The sequence below is a fragment of the Thalia democratica genome, chromosome 8 (assembly GCF_965202585.1).
Source record: "Thalia democratica chromosome 8, ktThaDemo2.hap1.1, whole genome shotgun sequence".
Taxonomy (NCBI): domain Eukaryota; kingdom Metazoa; phylum Chordata; class Thaliacea; order Salpida; family Salpidae; genus Thalia; species Thalia democratica.
In genome coordinates, this window is record NC_139172.1 from 45238629 (window position 1) to 45258323 (window position 19695).

Sequence of the window (19695 nt, forward strand, 5' to 3'; positions counted from 1 at the left end):
ATAAAAATTCAGTCAGGTAAAAAAGACTTTTGAATTCCTGGCATTGATGATATAAAAAAATCAGATGCTTAAGCATATTTTATTCATACCCATATCATTTTCGTTACTGGCTGGTTCAACAAATTATCAAAAAGACAACTTAAATGCTGGTGGTGTTTCTGAAAATTAAAGTTTTGTTTTTATATTGTAATATAAATTCTGTTTTGATGTGATTTTAGTTTTGAAATATAACTCCTTTGCTTTAGTTCTGATTTTCGATAAAACATAAACTGTTAGGTTAAACTTTTCTGATTATCAAAGTATTAAACAAGTTTTTTTCTTTTCATTTAGAAATAAGCAACAAAAATCAAAACTGCCTTTAATAAGTACAATTGCTCTGCTTATGCAGCTTTTGAATGGAAAATTTACAAATATTAAAATGCACGTAAAATTTTTGCGTAAAACAAACAGTTTTATCTTTGTAAGTATATTTTAAATGAAATGTACAATAACCACTTATAGTAAAGTTAGAAAAATTATAGCTAAATAAACTTATTTAAAATTTCTATATTTATTTAAGCGCTTACGACGTCTTTTAGCGAAATATAGTTTGCATAATAAAGTCTTAAAAGAATAAGATATAATATTTCTCCTCTAGTAATTGATATGTCTTTGTTTGTTTTGTAAAAATCAAAGCTAAAGTACTTTGTTAACTTTATATACCAGCATTAAGGCTTACTTACAGGTGGTTGTGTAGTCCAGTGGTTGTTTACCTGCTCAGGGAGCCGGAGGTAGCGAGATCGAGTCCAGCGATCGGCAGTTATCGAAGATAAAACTTTACCAAATTCTTTTAGTTTGAATTGTTCAGTATCTTAAATTGTTCTAAATCCTATAAAGTTTTTTGACCTTAAGTTAAGTTATTTAAAAATTAAAATTAAGTTAAACAATAAAACTTATGAACGTTAATATAATATAAAAGCTTATATTTAAGCTTCTAAAAAAGTATTTTTATCAGTTATATAAAAGGATTGTGCTCTTTTATTACATATATTTTTGTTTACCTATAATAATAAAAATAGTTTTACAGATTTTAATTACTTATGAACAACTTAAGTTATCTTTAACTTATATTAAGTTATACTTTTCAATATGCAATACTTAAACTTGAACCCTATTATTACTCATAGTTAAAAACCTTATTCAGTATACAACAACAGTTAAAACTATATTGATAAGACTAAACTAAATACTTGCTACTAATTTCTAACAATTATAAACAGAGTTAACTCCAGAAGAAAGATTGGATGAGATTAAACGTCTCCTGTGAATTTATTTTGATCATTATTTAATAGAGAAAGACAGTTATCATAAATAAAGCTTTTTTTAATTTTAAGTATTAAAGTAAAGGTAGTATTTTAGGTGCATAAGTTTAAAAAACCATCAGTACATTAAAAAATTTTTTCACTAGTCACGTATGATGGTATAAACGAGTAATATCTATAAGATATATGTTATCAATGTTGACGTCAATATTTGTTGGCATAAAACTTTATTGCTTTATATATTTTTAATACAAACAAAATACAAATTGCTTTACATTGTTACCAAATCAACAATTTGTATGCAATAGCGTGATCAGCAATTAAGTTTGAAAGCTATTTGAGACTGTTTTGTTACTGAATATCCATCGTGCGTGTCATTATATTTGTCACATCAATCAATATTTTTTTCAGAGATCATTGGTTTGAAGAAGACCACATTTCCGAAAGTCCTTATTTTAGGATGATCGTAAGTACATTATTTTAGTAGTAACATATTTACGAATATATATCTAACTTTGAAATTAATACAAAATGTTTAGTTATGTAAAAACATGTGCGTTTAATTATTCATTGATTAACGACTGAGAAACATTACATATACTTCAGTCTAAGTATCTAAAGTAATTATGTTACATAATTCTTTCGTAAAACAAAATAAAAGTACTAAATCATATTTTTTATTTAATATCAAGATGGATTTGTAAAATTTGATGAAATGATCAAGTTTTATGGTTTGAAAAAACATAAATGCGGCAAAAAGGAACTAAATGATATATTAAAAACGTTTTTTAACTTAGTTTATCCAGTTGAAACAAGTGTCTTAAAATTTTAAAAATTGTATAAATTCTGTAAGTCTCAGTTTGTTTTAGAAAACGATTGAACTTTAGAAATAAAGTTACTTCCTAGTCTTAACAATTTAGAATTTAACTTTAAAAAACACCTAAAAAGTTTTAATTCGGTTGTTTCAGAACAGCTTTTTACTTTTTCATTTATTGTATAAAAAGATAATCAAATTAATTTTTAGCGATATATACATAGAATAAGGTAGAAAGTATAATCGTAAAGTTAAATAAAAATATTGTTGTCTAAGTTTAAAAGATAAATATATTTTACCAAATTGAAAATTTCCTTTTGTAAAAGTGTGAGTTACTTAATTTATTAGGTTTTAACCCTAAGTTACTTATTTTACAAAAGTTTTTTATATCAATTAACTCTTTGAACAGGATTTGAAATTATTTTGCTATTTTATTTATTTAATATTATTATTAGTACGATTGAAATTAATAACTAGTGGCATTAGTTTCACTAATCTCTTACTATATTTGCTTTTTTAAAGTTTGACGTTTATAAATTTGTGTCAAGTAATTAACTTTTAATTGTTTCGTATATTGTTTGTTATAAAATAAATTTGAATTTCAAAAGAATATTAATAAGACAAATTTTAATCACAATTAAAAACGTAATAATTCATACTTTTTAAAACTATGCTAGTTTTTTATTCTATTTAATATTAAAAATAATGACAGATCTCAAATATGTGTATCTTCATACATTAGTCTAATGTGTTAAAGAAAATTACTAGGCTAAGACTATTACATAAAAAAATTATTTCAAATAAGTTTTAGTTATTATCGTTATTATATAATTTTTCAATAAATTTTCTCAAAGTTTTTATAATAATGCTTGGAACTATTTCGGTTTTTAAATAACAAAGCGTTAATATACTAAAATAATTTTATTCGAATTTGTTTTAACAGAGAAAAATAATCATAACATTTTCACACTTTTTTTCAACACGAAAAAGTTTTTTAAATTATTTTTCTATTAGCTTAATGTTTCTAAAAATAGAAAACGGTTAATTGTTTAATATCCTACTTCAAATCTAATTAAAATTAGTAGTTACTAAATTTTCAAACGTAAGACAAATTTAGTTTCTAAATCTTTTTAGAAGTAAAAATGTTTAACATCGAATTTAGAAAGTTTATTTAAATACAACGAAAGTTATTTTATTACAACTAAATTTGGTAGTTTAAAAAGGAAAAGATAAACTATGATCATTTTGATTCTTCTAATTTGTTTAAGTTAAATATCAAAACATTATGAAAATAATAGTTTACTTTTTATTATGCAGAAAAAACAATTTTAACGACAAAACTAACTAACTAAACCTTATTGCACATATGTAATGAATTACATACTTATATACTAGATCCTGTGACTAATGTTTTTGAGTGTTAATTTTTATATATAGTTTTCAATAAGCTACTACAATTGCCGTACTCACCTTTCTGGTAAAAAGCATCATTTATTTCAATCATATATTTTTTTTGAATATCTAAATTTAATTTATTTATGAAGATGAAATAGTACATTACAGTATTTATCAACCTAAAAAATAGTTTTCTTTATGAACTTTAAAATTAAATAATACGGTAAATAGATTAATTTTTCTGGTAAAAACTTCAGTTATCATTACTTATTATACATAAAGCTATAGCACTTTGGTACAATATTAATAACTAAAGTTTATGCAACTCAAGTTCATTAGTCTTCAGATTAGTTAAGCAATACTTTAAAATAAAATCATGACTGTTTAAGTTTTCTTTGGTTTTTAATAAATGTTTTGTTTATTTATGCTTAAACTTGTGCTCAAAATGATGAGTTAATTATTTGGTTTATATTAGCTGTTGTAGAAATATTTTTATTCTTATATGTCCTTCGTTCAGCTGTTAATGTTAGTGGTACTTATTGATTTCAATTAGTCAATTCAAGTTTTATTTGTTTACCTTAATTTTATAAGTTTAGTTAAAAAAGGTTTGTTCTTACTCGATAAACAATTTTATATTTCTGTTTTTAAAGTGGTCAAAACTTAATTCAAGAATTATAAGTATGGATATCTCATATGATAAAATAACAAAAAAAATTGTAATCCTAAAATAGCTTTGCATAAATTTTCTGCTATATTTGTTAGTTTGTAAATTTATAGTTTAATATTAATGGGCTTATTTTAGAGCTCAGTCTAACACAGTGTAACTACATTTTTAAGTTTTTGGTTTTGAACATTTATGCGGTATTAGAAAATAAGGTTTTACTTGTATGTTAATTGTACTAGTACATTTTAAGTAGTAGTCTTAAAAGTAACGCAAGTTTTTTATTTCCTGGACATGACGTTAAACTGCTTTAGTGTATGACTCGATAACCGAAAGAGTTTTTTGTACACCATGTTCTTGAACTAAACATTTTGAGCGTTAAACATCGTTTAATAAATAATATCAAGTACTTCAAAATATTTTGGAAACTTTATTGTCAGACTTCTACAGCATTAGTTTGCATTTATAGTTATTATTTATTGGAAAATTTTGCTCGATTCTTTAAAAGAAAAAATTTCTTGTTTGGTTTACCATAGCTTAAAGTTAAACAGAAAACAATTGTTTTTAGTTCTTTTGGTATTATCAATGGCTTACTTTTCTTACTTATATATTCATTCCTAACCATTTTTAAAATCACTTTGAAAATAATTTTATAAAATATACTGTTATGAATAAACATTATTTAATTAGAATTAATTTAAATTTTGCTTTATAGTAAAGTTTTTAAATGAAAAACTCTGATTAATTAAAAATGCTAATTTGCTCAAAAAATCAATAAATGATAAGCTTAAGGTGCTGCCCTTTTTACTTTGTGGTATCAGCTTTATCTTCAGTAGCAAAACAAGATTAGTTTGGTAGTTTCAGTAGTTGCAGAATTTTTTTAAAGAAATCCTTGGAAAAGCTTGAAAAAAAAAAACTTGGTTGCATACGTTTTTAAAAAGAAAAAATTTAAAATGTTAAATTCTAATGTAAAAATTTGATTCAAAACTTAAACTATCACTTTTGTGTACTCATAGTTAAAATGTGTACATACTTAAAATCATAATTTTTAATCTTTTAAAACTAAACTTTGTTAATTTTTTTTACGATTTGTCAATTAATACGTCGTGGTACGCAGATTTTTGTTGACAGTTTCCAACCTCAAAGCAGCATCAACTTAAGATATAAAAACACTTTGTTTGCGACATTTTTTAGCAAAAAAAAATACGTATAAAAATATTTAATTTTTAACCGTTTTATATACTACTTTATTGTGAATAAATTGTTTTAACAGCTTTTGTTGGTAAACTACAGAACAAGTAAGCATATTATTATTACTTAGTATTATTTATAATAGTAAGCTTTATAAAATTAAAAAAACTACTTGTAAACTGATTTATTCATATTATATATCGTATAACCACGATTCAATATATTATTCAATTTTTCAAAAGATGCTACATTTTTGCTTTAACGATTATGATTAATTACAACAAAACTTTTAAACGTTGTGAAAATATTACAACTAATGTCGAAAAACTAATTTGTTTCTAAACAAAAAACGTAGCTAATTATTAACATTTTTTCAGATAAATATTCAAAACATATCTCATCATATTTCGATTTAATGCCAGCTGTCATATAAAGTTTTTGATAAAAATTTTAAAGTCTGAAACAATTTTTACAGTTATATCTTTTGATAGAGCCGCTTTAGTATTTCCTAAATACAAAATTTTTAACATTTAAAAGAAAGTTTTGGACACCGTTAAGAACTTTACTAATTATTAGTTTTATTAGGCCTTTTACCTTTATAGATAAGCCTTATTGGGTCAGTCTACCTAAAAAATTAAAGTAAAAAAAAAAAAAACAGTCGTAGAATATTTTGTAAAACTTTATTGATAATCTTGCGGTGCATATTAGTGCTTAATAATTTTATAATGGTACTTTTTTTTCTTATTCTTAGCGTGAATTTAAAACTAATTTATTTTTTGTACGTAGTGGATTAATATATAGTTTCTTATCGAATCATATTAAATGCTACAAAATAGTGTACATTTAAAGGTTTGAAGTTTTAAAGATCCATTTTGCTTATTTTTTATCGTTTTGATAAATTTTTTGGGTTTTTTTAGCATGAAATTTCTCGCCTGAAACGATGGAAATGTTTATATTAAGTATTGGCAAGTTTTAAAAAAAAAGATAAACAAATCCAAAAAAAGTTATACTTGTTCATAATCATTCAATTTTGTTGGTTAAAAATTTGCATATTTTTAATGATATTGTAATTTGCTTTAAGTTAATTTTGTTTTCAACTCAAGTAGCTTTATGAAGACCATTATATTTTGTTTTCACAGTTTATTATAAACAAAACAATGTTATTAAACTATATTAAGATATATATGATCTTCACTTGTTAAACAAAATAAAAAAAGTCATATGAAAAGAATGCAAGGTATATAAAAAGATAAAACATACATAAGTAAAACAAAATGAAAGTATTGAAAAACTTATGGCTTAATTAATCAATGTTTAAAACAAAATTTCTTACTCAACTGCATTGATATTAACTTTGAAATATGAAATGTAAGTGTCAAACTAGGTTATATGAAACCAATTATAATTATCATGACTCCATTTGGTATAATTTTAGATAAAAGCTACTTTTGTTTGTAGAATATATCAATATAACTTGTTCTTTAACAGCTGTTTTTTAATGTATTTAACGTACCTTAATAAATTCATTAGTTTTTTGTTATGTTTTAAACATAGTGTGTAAAGTTAAGCTAAGCCTGAATGTCTTTGTAAATGTTTATTAAGGTGTTTATTACTAATTATCTCATTGAAATTATAGTGAAGCATTATAAATAAACAAATCAATAAGTTTGTACAGTAAGTTACATAAACTAAACTGTTAAGCTCAAGTTTACGATTATCATATTAAATCAAAGTTTGAATTGAAATATTTATATTCTCTTATACAGATTTTTTAAAGCAGTTAATGAACAGTTACAAATGTAAACCTTTAGCTGATACAAAAGTTTAAAGCTTAAATTTAAAATGTAGCAGAGATATTTGTTTTGAACATATTTGGAGTACTAATGCCTGCTAATTGTTTAAAACTCAGATAATGCAAACAGATACAAGTTTGAAAGGTATTTATAGCTCCAAAATAGTGTACATTTAAAGATTTGAAGTATTAAAGCTCTGTTATGCTTATTTTTCATCCTTTTTATAAAGTGTTTGGTGTTTTTTGAAGCAGAATTTAGTGCTCGACATGATGGTAAAATTTATTTTTGAAAAAAACAAGCTTTAAAAAAGTTAGAGCTAAAATTTGAAAATTAGCTTAAAACTGTCAAAGCGAGAGAAGAGAGGCCTCGTGAATGTCACCAAGTGAATATTTTGCACAAAGTTTTATTTATTACGTAATTATACAAAAAATCTGTTTGCAGAAATTTCTAAAAAATTGCAATTCATTTTAGAACAGTTTTCTTGGAAGTGGTAGGTCATCAAATTTTTACTTTAACCTTCTTTACATATGTATTTTTAGAGTTTACCTGTTCTGTGTTTCTTTTAGTAATAAAAGGTACTTAAAGTACAAGCACATACAATTCAAAACCAATGACATAGTATGAAAAAAATCAATAACATTTGAAACTTGAACTGTTTATGCTTGACTAAAAAAGAAAACAAAACAAATCTACATCATCTGCATGTTGTCAAAGTTCTTTAAATCAAGAATCTTCTACTTTATTATGATAATCAAGGGTATTAATTATCTTTTTGTTCACAACTTCAAAGAACCTGTATATTGAACATTACCTGTATGTTGTCAAAGTGATTTAAATCAACAGTCTTCTACTTTATTGTGATAATCATGTATTTTATTTTTGTTCACAACTCCACAGAAAAGTCTTTACCTGTATGTTGAAAAATTGTCTTAAATCAGCATATTCTACTTTATTGTGATAATCATGTATTTTATTTTCTTTTTGTTCACAACTTTAAAGAAAAGTCTATACCTGTATGTTGAAAAACTGTCTTAAATCAACAGACTTCTACTTTATTATGAAATCATGTGTATTTTTATCTTTTTGTTCACAACTTTAAAGAAAAGTGTTTACCTGTATTTTGAAAAAATGTCATTTGTTTGATTAACTCTATATTCATAAACTCACTAAAAATTCTTATGTTGAGCAGAAACAAAATGGGCATCTTTTTTTAGATGCTAGATCAATCATCTTTCTAATTCCTAATCAATCCTCAATACTGCTAAGCATTTTGGTGAACCAAGTCAGTTCTTGGACTACTGCAGCTCTTAGTGAGGTTAGTTTCTTATTTAATTAAGATAAATAAATGTCATACAATATTATTTTTCAAGGTTGCCAAGCACTTAATGTTTCAGTAACACTCAATTTTAAATACTTAAATATTACTTACTTGATTAATTTTTGTTTTTGTAAACATAGAAAATCATTAATATAGTGCTCAAACTCAATTGATATCAAGTAAATGTAAAGAACATAGCGCATTAACAGCTTTTGCTGCTTAGTTTCTAATTATATTTAAATTAAGTTGAATTTTACAAGAGTACAATTTTTGAATTAAAGACTGGCAGCCTGGTATGTATATTGTTATAAATTTTTAAAGGAAATGTTTTATTATTATGTTTTTATCCACTAATCAATTAAAGCAATAGCGTAAAATGTTTCTGTATAAGTGACATATTTCATGACATATAAACATATAAGAACACAAACAACATTTATACAGCATGATCAACTGACTGATGTTTAGTTGGTGTTTTTGTATGTTTATATAACTAAGTTAGATAAAAGTCTGGTTTGTTTCAGTTAGTTGTAGTGATTATAATTAAAAGTGGTAATAAAGTTCAATGTTTAAATGTACTATAAGATTGATAATCATTAAGTGGTTATTATAGTTGACAGAATAGTGATAAATAAACTGTAACTAGCTGACAAAAACCAGACTGTTGTCTGACTATATGTGATGTTTTTAAAAAGACTATGTTGTATAGACATGATAGACTTAATTTTCAGGAATATTAATAATACTTCAAAATAGTCTTTGTCTGGATTTTCTATTGTGACATTATAAACTAACATAGGTGTTTATTTTATCTCAAACTTGATACTATGTATTGTGCAGCATTATTTCAAAGTGTTTTTTAGTAGTTTCATCATTCATACTAGTAGATAGTGTCACAGTAAAGACTCTAAACAAAGAACATTTTGCTAATTAATAAAAGTTTGTTTTTTATACATTATACAAGCATGTTAACTATTTTATTTAAACAAACTCTGTCAAATACTGTTTAAAAAATAAAATCACTAATATTCCTTTTGGATATTTTATAACATTGTGTAGTAACTCAAGTGGTACTGTATTTTATTGGTCAAACAATATAGTTTTAGACAGTGGTTGTTTAAATTTAAATACGTTAGTAATTAGATAAGGTTAGTTAAACCATATTTTAAGTGGGTCGGCTGCAGTTGTAAGGCTTTGTATATGTTTTCATTCATAACATTATGAGGTGAAGTGATAAAACAGCACAATATTAAAAACAACTACCAAATTACATATAAATAAAATGAAAAACAAGTTTTATTACTTAAAATCAATAAGAATTGTAATATATTAGCCAATCAGAAGCGACGTTATAACTGTAGCCGGACTTTAGAACTCCACAAGATGCAAGTAGTTAACAAATTTAAAAAAAAAAAAATATTTTTCACATGAAGTAGCATGGTTTAGTTTGTAACAATGTATTAAGGTGTTTCCTATTAGGTACGCAATTTAAGAAGTACGCACTAAGTTATTAAGCCCCCACACAATTTTTTCACAAATGGGGATTTTCCCTAAAGTGAAAAGTGGGCGGGAATTTTTTGAGATTGATTATAAAAACTATTTTTAAAGGCATTTCGCCGGCTCCGCCGGCGAAAAATTTTTCACTTTTCTCCCAACCATTTTTTCTTAAAAACTAACTACGCTTGGAATTCAGTTAGTAAGCCTGACCGCCAAACCAGATAAAGTGTGGTACTGAGCTCTAAGAAGTAGTTCGGTTTTGAGTTAAAGTGGTGGCGGACAGCTTTCGTTATTTGTGCATAAGTCCCTCCCGCTGCGAATTCCTCCTATCGGAGGAATTCTTGCTCCCGGGACTTTTGCACAAATAACGAAAGCCGTCCTTTAGGCCGCGTCCTTATGCTGGTCGGCACCTAATTAGTTTTTTGTTTGATGTACGAGTAGTTACGCACGTTCTTTTAGTATGTTATTTTTCTTTTAAACTTAATATTAACATATATAAACTACAAGTGAAGTTTATGTTTTATAGTATGTATCTTTGGTGTCATACTACAAATGATAGGTTTTGTAGTAGACAGCCTGGTATTATTCTATAAAAAACATTTCAACTCACTTTGTCATTTTGTTGTAATTTAACTAATTACATTGTTACATAGTATTAAGTACTAAGAATGTCTCGTAAATGAATTACATCTTAGTTTGTTTGTGTATAAAGGTCAATAAAAAGTTAGTTGTGGCAAGTTTGTAATACATAATCATTCGTCTAGTTCTTATGGCATTAATAGTTATCTACTAAAACTTATATATTAAGTAACATTCCATAATACGTACATTGAATCACAATTAACATTAAATATATGTCTATTTCAGGTTTGATCATTATTTTGAGTATATTTATTATTACTTTGTTGATCAGTAGGTCTGATAAAACATACTTAATAAACTATACAAAGTAAGTGAGTACATTAACTTCTAGTTTTAATTAGTATGTTTTCATAGTCACTTCACAACAACTTAAATTTTGGAAACTCTACGATAAAGTTTTCCATTTACTTAAGTAAGTATTTACGTCTTAACTTGTTTAAAAAAATTTGGGCATCTTTTAAATTAGACTCTAGTAATTCAAACAGTTTTTGTCCACAATTTTTCAAGTAATTTTGTAATGTTTATATTTACAATTATTACGTCATCACCCTGTAGTCTCATACAGTACAAACTTATTAATTTTTACCTACACTTTAGTTGTACATGGATATTATCTTTTGAATTATAAATTATTAAATTTGTTTAAATTGCCCTGTATTTTAAAAATATATATTAATGAATAAGACTAATTGTATGTACATAATAAGTATTGCATAAGGTATATCTTAAATTAACTAAAATATACAAACATATATGGCAATTAGCTCTTAAATATATTACTGTTGCGTATAAATGAATCTAAATTTTAACTCTTAATAGTACTAAATCATTAATTATAACATTTTTTCGCTGGTTTAAGTGATTGCTTTTAGTTTAATATCACAAACAACATATGCATTTAACACATTGACACTTTAGTGACCTTTGTAGTGACATTTAAGACAAGGTTTTGGTCTGTAGGATTGTTAATGTATATCATATACAATGTTTTCTAATGTCTTCTATCTAAGCATTAATTTGCTGTCAATTAATTTGAAGGAAATTAGTATCTTAAGTTACGTATGTTTTAAAGCACATCTACTTAGTCAAAGCTTTTTTAAATATATTTTTCTAGGTTAATCTTAATACTGTTGATTACTTCAAATAACTAAAACATTTCGTCTATGTAAAATGAAGGGTAAACATTATCTCTTAACTGTAAAGATACTTAAGGTAGTTCATCCTTATATTCTTTATTATACTTCTGCTCAATTAGACATTACAATCAAAAATCTTAAATTTTATAAGCATTAAAAGCAACCACGTGGATTTATTTGGCATAAAAATTCAGTCAGGTAAAAAAGACTTTTGAATTCCTGGCATTGATGATATAAAAAAATCAGATGCTTAAGCATATTTTATTCATACCCATATCATTTTCGTTACTGGCTGGTTCAACAAATTATCAAAAAGACAACTTAAATGCTGGTGGTGTTTCTGAAAATTAAAGTTTTGTTTTCATATTGTAATATAAATTCTGTTTTGATGTGATTTTAGTTTTGAAATATAACTCCTTTGCTTTAGTTCTGATTTTCGATAAAACATAAACTGTTAGGTTAAACTTTTCTGATTATCAAAGTATTAAACAAGTTTTTTTCTTTTCATTTAGAAATAAGCAACAAAAATCAAAACTGCCTTTAATAAGTACAATTGCTCTGCTTATGCAGCTTTTGAATGGAAAATTTACAAATATTAAAATGCACGTAAAATTTTTGCGTAAAACAAACAGTTTTATCTTTGTAAGTATATTTTAAATGAAATGTACAATAACCACTTATAGTAAAGTTAGAAAAATTATAGCTAAATAAACTTATTTAAAATTTCTATATTTATTTAAGCGCTTACGACGTCTTTTAGCGAAATATAGTTTGCATAATAAAGTCTTAAAAGAATAAAATATAATATTTCTCCTCTAGTAATTGATATGTCTTTGTTTGTTTTGTAAAAATCAAAGCTAAAGTACTTTGTTAACTTTATATACCAGTATTAAGGCTTACTTACAGGTGGTTGTGTAGTCCAGTGGTTGTTTACCTGCTCAGGGAGCCGGAGGTAGCGAGATCGAGTCCAGCGATCGGCAGTTATCGAAGATAAAACTTTACCAAATTCTTTTAGTTTGAATTGTTCAGTATCTTAACTTGTTCTATATCCTATAAAGTTTTTTGACCTTAAGTTAAGTTATTTAAAAATTAAAATTAAGTTAAACAATAAAACTTATGAACGTTAATATAATATAAAAGCTTATATTTAAGCTTCTAAAAAAGTATTTTTATCAGTTATATAAAAGGATTGTGCTCTTTTATTACATATATTTTTGTTTACCTATAATAATAAAAATAGTTTTACAGATTTTAATTACTTATGAACAACTTAAGTTATCTTTAACTTATATTAAGTTATACTTTTCAATATGCAATACTTAAACTTGAACCCATAGTTAAAAACCTTATTCAGTATACAATAACAGTTTAAACTATATTGATAAGACTAAACTAAATACTTGCTACTAATTTCTAACAATTATAAACAGAGTTAACTCCAGAAGAAAGATTGGATGAGATTAAACGTCTCCTGTGAATTTATTTTGATCATTATTTAATAGAGAAAGACAGTTATCATAAATAAAGCTTTTTTTAATTTTAAGTATTAAAGTAAAGGTAGTATTTTAGGTGCATAAGTTTAAAAAAACATCAGTACATTAAAAAATTTTTTCACTAGTCACGTATGATGGTATAAACGAGTAATATCTATAAGATGTATGTTATCAATGTTGACGTCAATATTTGTTGGCGTAAAACTTTATTGCTTTATATATTTTTAATACAAACAAAATACAAATTGCTTTACATTGTTACCAAATCAACAATTTGTATGCAATAGCGTGATCAGCAATTAAGTTTGAAAGCTATTTGAGACTGTTTTGTTACTGAATATCAATCGTGCGTGTCATTATATTTGTCACATCAATCAATATTTTTTTCAGAGATTGTTGGTTTAAAGAACACCACATTTCCGAAAGTCCTTATTTTAGGATGATCGTAAGTACATTATTTTTCTAACAATATGTTTACGAATATATATCTAACTGTGAAATTAACACAAAATGTTTAATTATGTGAAAACATGTGCGTTTAATTATTCATTGATTAACGACTGAGAAACATTACATATACTTCAGTCTAAGTATCTAAAGTAATTATGTTACATAATTCTTTCTTAAAACAAAATAAAAGTACTAAATCATATTTTTTATTTAATATCAAGATGGATTTGTAAAATTTGATGAAATGATCAAGTTTTATGGTTTGAAAAAACATAAATGCGGCAAAAAGGAACTAAATGATATATTAAAAACGTTTTTTAACTTAGTTTAATCAGTTGAAACAAGTATCTTAAAATTTTAAAAATTGTATAAATTCTGTAAGTCTCAGTTTGTTTTAGAAAACGATTGAACTTCAGAAATGAAGTTACTTCCTAGTCTTAACAATTTAGAATTTAACTTTATAAAACACCTAAAAAGTTTTAATTCGGTTGTTTCAGAACAGCTTTTTACTTTTTCATTTATTGTATAAAAAGATAATCAAATTAATTTTTAGCGATATATACATAGAATAAGGTAGAAAGTATAATCGTAAAGTTAAATAAAAATATTATTGTCTAAGTTTAAAAGATAAATATATTTTACCAAATTGAAAATTTTTTTTTGTAAAAGTTCGAGTTACTTAATTTATTAGGTTTTAACCCTAAGTTACTTATTTTACAAAAGTTCTTTATATCAATTAACTCTTTGAACAGGAGTTGAAATTATTTTGCTATTTTATTTATTTAATATTATTATTAGTACGATTGAAATTAATAACTAGTGGCATTAGTTTCACTAATCTCTTACTATATTTGCTTTTTTAAAGTTTGACATTTATAAATTTGTGTCAAGTAATTAACTTTTTGTTGTTTCGTATATTATTTGTAATAAAATAAATTTGAATTTGAAAAGAATATTAATAACATAAGTTTTGATCACAATCAAAAAGTTATGATTCATACTTTTTAAAACTATGCTAGTTTTTCATTCTATTTAATATTACAAATAATGACAGATCTTAAATATAAGTATCTTCGTACATTATTCTAAGGTATTAAAGAAAATTACTATATTAAAACTATTACATAAAAAAAATATTTCAAATAAGTTTTAGTTATTATCGTTATTATATAATTTTTCAATAAATTTTCTCAAAGTTTTTATAATAATGCTTGGAACTATTTCGGTTTTTAAATAACAAAGCGTTAATATACTAAAATAATTTTAATCGAATTTGTTTTAACAGATAAAAATAATCATAACATTTTCACACTTTTTTCAACACGAAAAAGTTTTTTAAATTATTTTTCTATTAGCTTAATGTTTCTAAAAATAGAAAACGGTTAATTGTTTAATATCCTACTTCAAATCTAATTAAAATTAGTAGTTACTAAATTTTCAAACGTAAGAAAAATTTAGTTTCTAAATCTTTTTAGAAGTAAAAATGTTTAACATCGAGTTTAGAAAGTTTATTTAAATACAACGAAAGTTATTTTATTACAACTAAATTTGGTAGTTTAAAAAAGAAAAGAAAAACGATGATCATTTTGATTCTTCTAATTTGTTTAAATTAAATATCAAAACATTATGAAAATAATTGTTAGTTAGTTTTCCTTTTATTATGCAAAAAAAACAATTTTAACGACAAAACTAACTAATTAAACCTTATTGCACATATGTAATGAATTACATACTTATATACTAGATCCTGTGACTAATGTTTTTGAGTGTTAATTTTTATATATAGTTTTCAATAAACTACTACAATTGCCGTACTCTCCTTTCTGGTAAAAAGCATCATTTATTTCAATCATATATTTTATTTGAATATCTATATTTAATTTATTAATGAAGATGAAATAGTACATTACAGTATTTGTCAACCTAAAAAATAGTTTTTTTCATAAACTTTAAAATTAAATAATACGGTAAATAGATTAACTTGTCTGGTAATATTTACTTATTATACATAAAGCTATAGCACTTTGGTACAATATTAATAACTAAAGTTTATGCAACTCAAGTTCATTAGTCTTCAGATTAGTTAATCAATACTTTAAATAAAATCATGACTGTTTAAGTTTTCTTTGGTTTTTAATAAATGTTTTATTTATTTATGCTTAAACTTGTGCTCAAAATGATGAGTTAAATATTTGGTTTATATTGGCTGTTGTAGAAATACTTTTATTCTTATATGTTCTTCGTTCAGCTGTTAATGTTAGTGGTACTTATTGAATTTCAATTAATCAATTCCAGTTTTACTTGTTTATCTTAATTTTATAAGTTTAGTTAAAACAGGTTTGTTCTTACTCGATAAACAATTTTATATTTCTGTTTTTAAAGTGGTCAAAACTTAATTCAAGAATTATAAGTATGTATATCTCATATAATAAAATAACGAAAAAAAATTGTAATCCTAAAATAGCTTTGCATAAATTTTTAGCTATATTTGTTAGTTTGTAAATTCATAGTTTAATATTAATGGGCTTATTTTAGAGCTCAGTCTAACACAGTGTAACTACAATTTTAAGTTTTTGGTTTTGAACATTTATGGGGTTTTATAAAATAAGGTTTTACTTGTATGTTAATTGCACTAGTACATTTTCAGTAGCAGTTTTAAAAGTAACGCAAGTTTTTTATTTCCTGGACATGACGTTAAACTGTTTTAGTGTATGACTCGACAACCGAAAGAGTTTTTTGTACACCATGTTCTTGAACTAAACATTTTGAGCGTTTTTTGTCGTTTAATAAATAATATCAAGTACTTCAAAATATTTTGCAAACTTTATTGTCAGACTTCTACAGCATTAGTTTGCATTTAGAGTTACTATTTATTGGAAAATTTTGCTTGATTTAAAAAAAAAAAATTCTTGTTCGGTTTCACATAGCTAAAAGTTAAACAGAAAACAATTGTTTTTAGTTCTTTTGGTATTATTAATGGCTTACTTTTCTTACTTATATATTCATTCCTAACCATTTTTAAAATCACTTTGAAAATAATTTTATAAAATATACTGTTATGAATAAACATTTTGAAGTAGAATTAATTTAAATTTTGCTTTATAGTAAAGCTTTAAAATTAAATACTCTGATTAATTAAAAATGCTAATTTGCTCAAAAAATCAATAAATGATAAGCTTAAGGTGCTGCCCTTTTTACTTTGTGGTACCAGCGTTATCTTCAGTAGCAAAACAAGATTAGTTTGGTAGTTTCAGTAGTTGCAGAATTTTTTAAAAAAAATCCTTGGAAAAGCTTGAAAAAAAATAACTTGTTTGCATACGTTTTTAAAAAGAAAAAATTTAAAATGTTAAATTATAATGTAAAAATTTGATTTAAAACTGAAACTATCACTTTTGTGTACTCATAGTTAAAATATGTACATACTTAAAACCATAATTTTTAATCTTTTAAAACTAAACTTTGTTAATATTTATTACGATTTGTCATCAGTAATTAATACGTCGTGGTACGCAGATTTTTGTTGACAGTTTCCAGCCTCAACTTAAGATATAAAAACACTTTGTTTGTGACATTTTTTAGCAAAAAAAAAATACGTATAAAAATGTTTAATTTTTATCCGTTTTATATACTACTTTATTGTGAATAAATTCTTTTAATAGCTTTAGTTGGTAAACTAGAGAACAAGTAAGAATATTATTATTACTTAGTATTATTTATAATAGTAAGCTTTATAAAATAAAAAAAAAAACTACTTGTAAACTGCTTTATTCATATTATATATCGTATAACCACGATTCAATATATTATTCAATTTTTCAAAAGATGCTACATTTTTGCTTTAACGATTATGATTAATTAGAACAAAACTTTTAAACTTTGTGAAAATATTACAACTAATGTCGAAAAACTAATTTGTTTCTAAACAAAAAACGTAGCTAATTATTAACATTTTTTCAGATAAATATTCAAAACATATCTCATCATTTTTCGATTTAATGCCAACTGTCATATAAAGTTTTTGATAAAAATTTTAAAGTCTGAAACAATTTTTACAGTTATATCTTTTGATAGAGCCGCTTTAGTATTTCCTAAATACAAAATTTTTAACATTTAAAAGAAAGTTTTGGACACCGTTAAGAACTTTACGAATTTTTAGTTTTATTAGGCCTTTTACCTTCATAGATAAGCCTTATTAGGTCAGTCTACCTAAAAAATTATAGTAAAAAAAAAAAAAATAGTCGTAGAATATTTTGTAAAACTTTATTGATAATCTTGCGGTGCATATTAGTGCTTATTAATTTTATAATGGTACTTTTTTTTCTTATTCTTAGCGTGAATTTAAAACCAATTTATTTTTGTACGTAGTGGATTAATATATAGTTTCTTATCGAATTTTTTAAGTTTGAAGGGATTTAGACTCTGCAATCTAAACACCATTTTAAAACTATAATTTGGACATATCATATTTAGTGAATATTTTTTAGTAACTTAACCTTCGTTTTTGTACAACTTTTTAAATCATAATTACAAACAAAAAAGAATCATTATCATAAAAAGTCAAAAACTCTTATTCAGTTTTTAATAGTAAAAAAAATTCCTAACTTTTATTTTAAAGAATAAAACAATTTGAGTTTTCATTTGTTCGATGTTAATACCTAAAACTTAATAAAACTAAACAAATACCAAAGTACAAAAAGCTTTTATAAGTTCAATATAAGTATTGCTAAACTCTGGCTTGCTAAATCTAAGTTATACTTTAATCACATTGAGTGTCAAATTAAAAAATTGTTAAAATTTTGCACCTTATTTTTGGTTAAACTTTTATATAAAATTTATTATTTTATAAAACAAATATTTCTTAACTATGTTCGTAAAAGTTTAAAGGTATTTAAAACTTGAACTTAAATGTAAATAAAACAACTTCAATGCGTCAACATATCAAAATATTTGGGAACAGTTCAAAATTGCACTAACACAAAATTGCAAGAAGACAGTTTTGCACGATTGACAATTCTGTACGGAGGGTAAATTTTGCAAGAAGACACTTTTGCACGTTTAATGTAAAAAAAACAAGAAAAAGAAAAAAACGTTACCGACGCTAAGTAAGGGTTAGGGATAACAATAAAAAAAAAATCGTAAAAATTTGTGCTTAAAAACAAAACTAGTGAAATAAATACCTGATTTAAAAGCTAATAAAAAAAACCTACCGACCAAAGGTAACCAAGGGTTTAGAAAAAATTAAAAACAAATAACAACTTATTAAAAGAAAAAGAAATTAAAAAAAATAAAATTACTCACTGAGGGTAAGGGTAACAATATAAGTAAAAAAAAAAACTTTAATTGACAAAATAAAAAAACAAAGTTGATAAATAAATATCTACCCGTGCAAAGTTGAACTCGTGCAAAAATAATCCTTCGTGCAAAATCGTCTGCTGGTACAAGAATGTCCCTTGTGCAAACGTGTCTTTGTGCAACTTTCTCACCTCATGCAGTTTTATCCTTTGGTGAAAATTTTACACCCACCAAAGATATTTAAATAATAAAGTTGCATAGTTCAAGTAATAGACTTTAGAAAGTTTAACTACTAAACTATTTAACATTTACTTAACTTTTAAAAGTTTATTAAACAAGAAAGAAAACCGACGCTCAAAAATATGGCATAAAGGCCTAATATATTGAAAGTCCTTTCAGTTATTAATTTATAAATATTAGTAATATACTACTTAACAACAGGGTTTCAAAAAGTAAGCTATTTTTGAATTTTAGGAGGTTGTGAGCTGCAAAGGGGCCAAAGGGGGGTAGAGGGCGTGAGTATGAAAGGGCCCGTAATGTGTAGTTTGAAACTTACACTAGATATTTTAGAGTTGGTTATAAAAAGAACAACAAAAAGTATTAAGTGTATTTTAGAGTAATTCTAAAATTTATATTAAAAGTCATTGAAAAATGTCAGAATTTTAGGTAGTCATAAGATGTTTAAAAGAAAGGATACGTACAAAAAAGCAAT